At 40.9% G+C, this 7,468-nt stretch overlaps 1 protein-coding gene across 1 annotated transcript in view; it reads right to left on the bottom strand.

Moving 5' to 3' along the window:
* Positions 1 to 7,468, bottom strand: part of LOC107564591 (wiskott-Aldrich syndrome protein family member 1-like) — a 91,845-nt gene that overhangs the window by 52,551 nt on the left and 31,826 nt on the right. The window lies entirely within an intron of this gene.

Genomic DNA, 7,468 nt, shown 5'->3' with positions numbered 1-7,468 from the left:
AAAACACACCTAAATATTTTAAATCTGCCCTTCCCCATTGCAACCCCCCTGGAAGATAGGGACCTTCACTATCTTTTTCACACCACAAAAGCATCACTCTTTGCCCAGTTAACTTTCGCAGAGGAGGCTTTACCGTAACATTCTAAGCTTTCTTCTAAACATTGAATATCTCCAGTGACATCATCTGCATAAGCAGAAAGTTTAACAGGCTGCTGGGGCATCAGTGTATTAATTTGTAGACCCCTTAACTCTCTTCTTAGTTTACATGTAAAGGTTCAATGACAATACTATAAAGCTGCCCTGAAAGAGGACAGCCTTGTCTGATACCCCTTTGAACCCTTATAGGAATACTAAGACCACCGGCCATTTTAATTAAACACGTAGCTTCAGAATAGAGCAGTCTGATTAGTGAAGTAAAATGATCCCCAAAACCAAAGACTTTAAGCGTTTCAAAAAGATAGACATGATCTACCCAATCGAAAGCCTTTTCCTGATCCTGAATGACAAAAACCCCACATCAACATTATTAAAAGAAGCAAAGTCAAAAAGATCTCTTACCAAATGCAAATTGTCTGCAATACATCTACCCTTTATATAGTAAGACTGATCCTTATGTATGATTTGTTGCAGTACACTATTTAATCTTTTGGCTAAGCATTTTGAGAGAATCTTATACTCAGAGCATAGAAGTGCCACAGGCCTCCAGTTCTTTAATAAAGTTAAGTCTCCTTTTTTTGGAAGCAAAGTTAAGACTGCACGCTGGCAACTCTTAGGAAGACTTCCTTCAATAGTTGATTCCTGAAGAACTTTAAAAAAGTCACTCCCGATAACGGTCCACAAGCTCCTATAGAACTCAGCAGGAAGACCATCCATTCCGGGTGTACGACCTAAAGAGAGTTCCATCACAGAGGCAGTCACTTCATCAAAAGTAAGTCTCTTTTCCAAAAATTCCTTCTGCTCTGAAGTTAGAACAGGGAGATCCTGAAGAAGTTATTTTCTAGCATGACCATCTGAGTTTTCAGCAGTAAAAAGAGTAGAGTAAAAATCTACAGCCAGTCTGCGCATCTCCACTGGGTCAGAAGTGATACGCCCAATACTGTCCTTTAGACTGTACATCTGTTTATTTTGAGCAGCTTTGCGTTCCAAATTAAAGAAAAAAGAGGTAGGACCATCCATGTCTCTCACTGTTAAAAACCTGCTCCTTATAAGTGCACCCTTTACTTTTTCATTTAAAATAGAGCTTAAGGAAAGTTTCTTTTCAGTCCACTTTTCCTGTAAACCAACAACATTGTTAACAGTCATCCAGTTCTTTAATAAAGTTAAGTCTCCTTTTTTTTGGACGCAAAGTTAAAACTGCATGCTGGCAACTCTTAGGGAGACTTCCTTCATTAGTTGATTCCTGAAGAACTTTAAAAAAGTAATTCCCGATGATAGTCCACAAGCTCCTATAGAACTCAGCAGGAAGACCATCTATTCCGGGTGTACGACCTAAAGAGAGTTCCATCACAGAGGCAGTCACTTCATCAAAAGTAAGTCTCTTTTCCAAAAATTCCTTCTGCTCTGAAGTTAGAACAGGGAGATCCTGAAGAAGTTCTTTTCTAGCATGTCCACCTGAATTTTCAGCAGCAAAAGGAGTAGAGTAAAAGTCTATAGCCAGTCTGCGCATCTCCACTGGGTCAGAAGTGATACGCCCAATACTGTCCTTTAGACTGTACATCTGTTTATCTTGAGAAGCTTTGCATTCCAAATTAAAGAAGAAAAAGAAGTAGGAGCATCCATGTCTCCCACTGTTAAAAACCTGCTCCTTATAAGTGCACCCTTTACTTTTTCATTTACAATAGAGCTTAAGGAAAGTTTCTTTTCAGTCCACTTTTCCTGTAAACCAACAACATTGTTAACAGTCATGTTTCTCTCAATAGCAAAAATTTCTTGTTCCAGTTGCTCCAATGTCTTCTTTAAACACAAAGTGGAATAAGACAACATTATACGTGCTTTCCCCACTTCCCACCACTGAATTGAATGAAATGAATGCTATCAAAACGGGCCTTTTCAACTTTCCAACTTTCCCAAAATAACTTACATTTTTCAATAAAAAAATGTATCTTCTAAAAGTTTTCTATTAAAATGCCAATAATAACTTTTGTGAGGTCTTATGTCCAAGACACAATCAACTGTGATAAGTTTGTGATCAGAGAAAGACATGGGGACAATAGTTGTATTTCTAACTCTATTTCTCATATTTCCAGATACTAAAACCGGTCCAAACGTGCAGCAGAAATCAGACCAGCGCTGACTTTCACCCAAGTGTACTGTCGCTTTGAAAGATTGTGTTCTCTCCAAACATCTAAAAAATTCAGGTTCTCATTCTCAATCACACTGGCTAAACAGAGCGCTGACTGTGAATTAGGGTTGGGCGATGTCTTCCAAATTGGCATCGGATGATGTCTACAGTGAAACATCGTGATGGACAATGACATCGGGGGGAGGGGTTAGGGGTGTGCCCGAAGCGTGAAACAAATAACGCGTTCTACGGAGCCACTAAAAGGTTAGCCGCTTGCTAGCGGTAGCCTGTTGCATTACAGTACATGAAAGTTAACTTACCACATACACAGAGTAAGGAGAAATTACGATGTCAGCTTAACATCGTGATGTCTGTCAGCCATTGGCGATGGACGATAGCATCGTCTATCGGCCCAACCCTACTGTGAATGTGGCTCCTCCCCATTTCTATCAAGTGTAAAGTCCAATGTGCAATTCCAGTCCCTCCCCAAAACAATAAATCTTCATTCTGGTTTTGCCTTAAAAATAGTTTCATCTTAATGAAAAGCTTAATTCTGTCGGGGCCAATATTAGGAGCGTATTCACAAACAAAAAGCAGAAACTACTTATTTCTGCCCTTACAATTAACAGCCTTCCTGGTTCTAACTCATGTTTCAATACAATTTTGGCTTTAACAGCAGGGGAAAAAAGCACAGCCACCCCTGCACTTAAATTAGTCCCATGACTGAGAACATGTTCTCCCTCCCACCACAACCTCCACTCAAATTCATTGCTTTGGTTACTATGAGTCTCTTGAAGGAAAATAACATTTAACTCTTTCAAATTAATTAATTCCTTTAAAAAATGATCCTTTCTTACATCCCTCATCCCATTCACATTAAGGGATCCCATTCTTAAGATCTCCATAAAGACGAAAGGGGGAACAGCAGGGGAGAAAAGCACAGCCACCCCTGCACTTAAATTAGTCCCATGACTGAGAACATGTTCTCCCTCCCACCACAACCTCCACTCAAATTCATTGCTTTGGTTACTATGAGTCTCTTGAAGGAAAATAACATTCAACTCTTTCAAATTAATTATTTCCGTTAAAAAAATTATCCTTTCTTACATCCCTCATCCCATTCACATTAAGGGATCCCATTCTTAAGATCTCCATAAAGACGAAAGGGGGAGAGAGAAGACAGTATAGAAAAGAAATACAGATACAAGTCAGCATGTTCATTTTGTTTTCCCTCTTAATAGTCTCTCTTTTTGTGTCTAATTGCAGTGATATGTTTCTTCAGGTGAAAACGCTTTTGTTGTGAAAGACCCTTGTAACTACTCACTTTTCGTGCCCACATGACAGAAGAGACAAACTTATCGAGGTCGGGGGGAAAATGTCGGACTTCTACACCCGCTTTACTTTTTGTTTTATCAAGAAAGGATTTTATTTCTTCAACAGAGTACAAATCCTTCTCATGTTCTCCTGCCATTTTTGTGAAATTTGGCCATTGTTCATCATCTTTAATGCTATCATCAGTTTTCTGAGGGTGTATTCACACCAGGAAAGTCCGCTAGTTTACTTGCTTTGGTCCGGACCAAATACAATGTTGATTTTTTTTGTTTGGTGCGGTTCGCTTTCACACTGCCCTATTTGCAAGTGAACCAGAAATTGTAAACAAAACCACACGTGTGCTAAGGTCATCCATTCATTGGACAGAAATTCTCAAGCAGGGAGAAGCGGGAAGTTCGAAAACAGGCTAATCATGGCGATTTTTCATAGTGCAATTGTTATTATTTTACTGATTTTCTGTTATCAGCTACAAACGCAATATGAAGACACTTCTGAACATCAAATGAGACAATGTCATCTATACGATGTTGTAACAAGGATTTTGCGAAGACGAAGAAGTGCTGCAAGATGGCTCCGGCAGAGAGCATGCTCTTATGTGCGCCTACCATGGCATACTGACAATGGCACTGCGCAAAGACGGATTAGGTATAAAGAAAGCGAAACTTAAAAAAACAGCGCACATAGGAAAGCGATTGCAGGCTTTCGCAAGTGTCAGCTAACTCCATGATCGCCCGTAAACACCACCCCAAAAGTTGCCGAAGTTTTTTTACTTTAACGCGACACTGTGCGGGAGACCGCTCAAATCCCCTCTCCTTCATCCTTTCGCTGAACTTGCTGAACACATCTGCATTTTTATGCGTCTTCTCCAGTAGCTGTGATATATAGGAATCTACCCAAATGTCAATGAGGCAGCGTGTGTCTTTGGAGCTCAAGGTTGAACCACGACTAATTTTTCAATGGCTAGCAAATGTAGCGAACACAACACTTTCCCATAAGGCAACTCCAACTACGGGAGCCTGTTAACTCAAAAGGCGCAGTGCCTTCTGCAATTGGGTCGGATCATATTCACACCTTAAGCGAACCGTACCAGAGTTCATTTGGAACCGAACCGAGACCACCTCTTCAGCTGGGTCTCGGTTCGGTCGTTTGGTGTGCACCAGAGTGCGATTGCTGTATTCACACCTGCCAGAAAGATCCGCAACAAAGGGGGAAACGAACCAGAGTTCGTTTCAATCGAACCAAACAAGACAGGTGAGAATACACCGAGATAAACTATCTAGTTCATCAGCCAGGCCCTCCTCAGCCCCTCCAGCTGTCCCTGCATCAGAGGATACACACATGTCTTCATCATCACCGCTAGTAACATCAACAGCATTAGACCCATTCTCAATTCTTCCAGTAACAGAGTTAGAACCAAGCTGTTCATTGCTCAAAGGTTTTCTAAAACCACTCTCAGTATTTCCAGAGCTACAGCCAGGCTTTTCATTACTCACAGTAATTTTATCAAGCTTACTCACCTCATTCTGTCCCTTTACCTCAGCAGCTCCATCAACCTGCTCTGGGCTTTTTCTTCCTTTCTCCTTCGTGTGAAGAGCAGAGTTATGTATATCCATATTAGACGTAGACGGGCGTGGGTCATTTAACACTTCTTTGTGCGGGCACGAAAAACTTTTGTGCCCTAGGTCACTGCATTCAAAACATTTAAGACTCTCAGTGCTAGCATGCACCATGTATGAATTATCTCCATGAGAAACGCGGAAAGACACTTCTAGTGTGCTCTCTGATGAAGTTAAGAACATATAGACTCCATGTCTAAAAGAGAGCACATGTTTAAGCGCGGCATTTTTGCACACTAATGGGATCATTTTGACGGGACTCGCGATCTTCCCGAATCTCGTTAATTCTTTAATGACGACATCATTAGAAATAAACTGAGGGACCAAAGGTTTTCTAAAACCACTCTCAGTATTTCCAGAGCTACAGCCAGGCTTTTCATTACTCACAGTAATTTTATCAAGCTTACTCACCTCATTCTGTCCCTTTACCTCAGCAGCTCCATCAACCTGCTCTGGGCTTTTTCTTCCTTTCTCCTTCGTGTGAAGAGCAGAGTTATGTATATCCATATTAGACGTAGACGGGCGTGGGTCATTTAACACTTCTTTGTGCGGGCACGAAAAACTTTTGTGCCCTAGGTCACTGCATTCAAAACATTTAAGACTCTCAGTGCTAGCATGCACCATGTATGAATTATCTCCATGAGAAACGCGGAAAGACACTTCTAGTGTGCTCTCTGATGAAGTTAAGAACATATAGACTCCATGTCTAAAAGAGAGCACATGTTTAAGCGCGGCATTTTTGCACACTAATGGGATCATTTTGACGGGACTCGCGATCTTCCCGAATCTCGTTAATTCTTTAATGACGACATCATTAGAAATAAACTGAGGGACATTAGAAATGGTTATTTTAGTAGCTGGAGCGGACAACGGGGTGACCGGTACAAAAGCTTCCTTCACCCATATTCCGCTCACAGTCAGCTGATTAGGGCTGAGCGATATAGCTAAAAAATTTATCAACGATATAATGCTTCATATCGTTCGGTATCGATAATTATTGACATTTTTTATAACCTTTTTTAAAACAAAAAATGCAATAGAAATGTTTTTTTTTATTTACCCACTGTATTTATAATTAACACAATTTATTGAGACAAACAACAATTTTTTTTAACAATCAAACACAATAAAAATTAAACAAATATCTAATTTCTAAAGTTTTATATGCAGATTAAATTGGTCTTTATTGTATAGGTCTAATTGTCTCCTGAGGCCACAGGAGAGCGCAATGAGCAAAATAATGCAGCGCATTTAAATTGTCAACGCAAGGAAGTAACTCTATAAAAACGTGCATTACGTCTAAATAAACCTCCACAAATTCGTGACGTGTTTTCTAAAAGTTTAAACTGTTTTAACTTTGCATGGCTTTCTATACATCTCTTGTGTGAGACGCGAGTGCAACAGTCATATGTGTCCGTCTAAAAATGCGCTGAATATGCGTTCTGTGTGAATGGCTTGGTTTCGGTTTAACCCATTCAAGATCTTCTCTGCATTGAGCTTCTATATTTCTCTAATATTTTGAATGAATAACGCAGCAGCGGCGCGTCTCGTGGGCTACACTAACAAAACATTAAAATGCAACAACGTCACTTACATCCTCATCACCGCATCTCGCGTGCCACTGATGACGCTCCCCAATGAACACCTAACATTCAAAAAATAATAATAAAATTCTTTGTGCAGACAGCACTCATTTCAGCATGTGTTCGTGTTTGTGTGTGCTGTCTGCGTCACTCATAGTACGTGCCTATATTGTCCGCTACATCAAACATTTTTTCTATCGATATCGAAGAAGGTGTACCGTTTTATCGCCCAGGCCTAGTCACTAAAGCTTCCCTCCTCAAAAAGACAACAATCGCTTGGCTCATTTGTGAGGCCGACAGTATGTTCTCAAACCCAACTTGCTCTCCTACGTCTAAGAGCAACTCTTCGACCGTAACACCAGGGTCTGACGCACACCTGCACCCATTACGGAGTGAGAGAACAGGTGGCGTTCCTTGCACGGGAGCTGCCGCCATCCCGCCGTTTACAGTAGGCCTACCGCAAGACCCGCGGTACACCTCCTAAAAGGACGACCAATTCAAAAAAGGGAAAAACCACAGACTAAAAAGAGGGAAAACATCCAAGAAACAGCAATATTTGCTTCACTCACTCGCACCAGCACACCCCACTCTCATGCAAACTCACTCAACGCATACGCACACACAGAGAGAGAGAGAGAGAGAGAGAGAGAGAGAGA

This window comes from Sinocyclocheilus grahami, unplaced genomic scaffold, assembly GCF_001515645.1.
Source record: "Sinocyclocheilus grahami isolate Dianchi unplaced genomic scaffold, SAMN03320097.WGS_v1.1 scaffold949.1, whole genome shotgun sequence".
Taxonomy (NCBI): Eukaryota; Metazoa; Chordata; class Actinopteri; order Cypriniformes; family Cyprinidae; genus Sinocyclocheilus; species Sinocyclocheilus grahami.
Note: the sequence above shows the minus strand (reverse complement) of the source record. Positions and strands in the feature narration are given on the sequence as shown.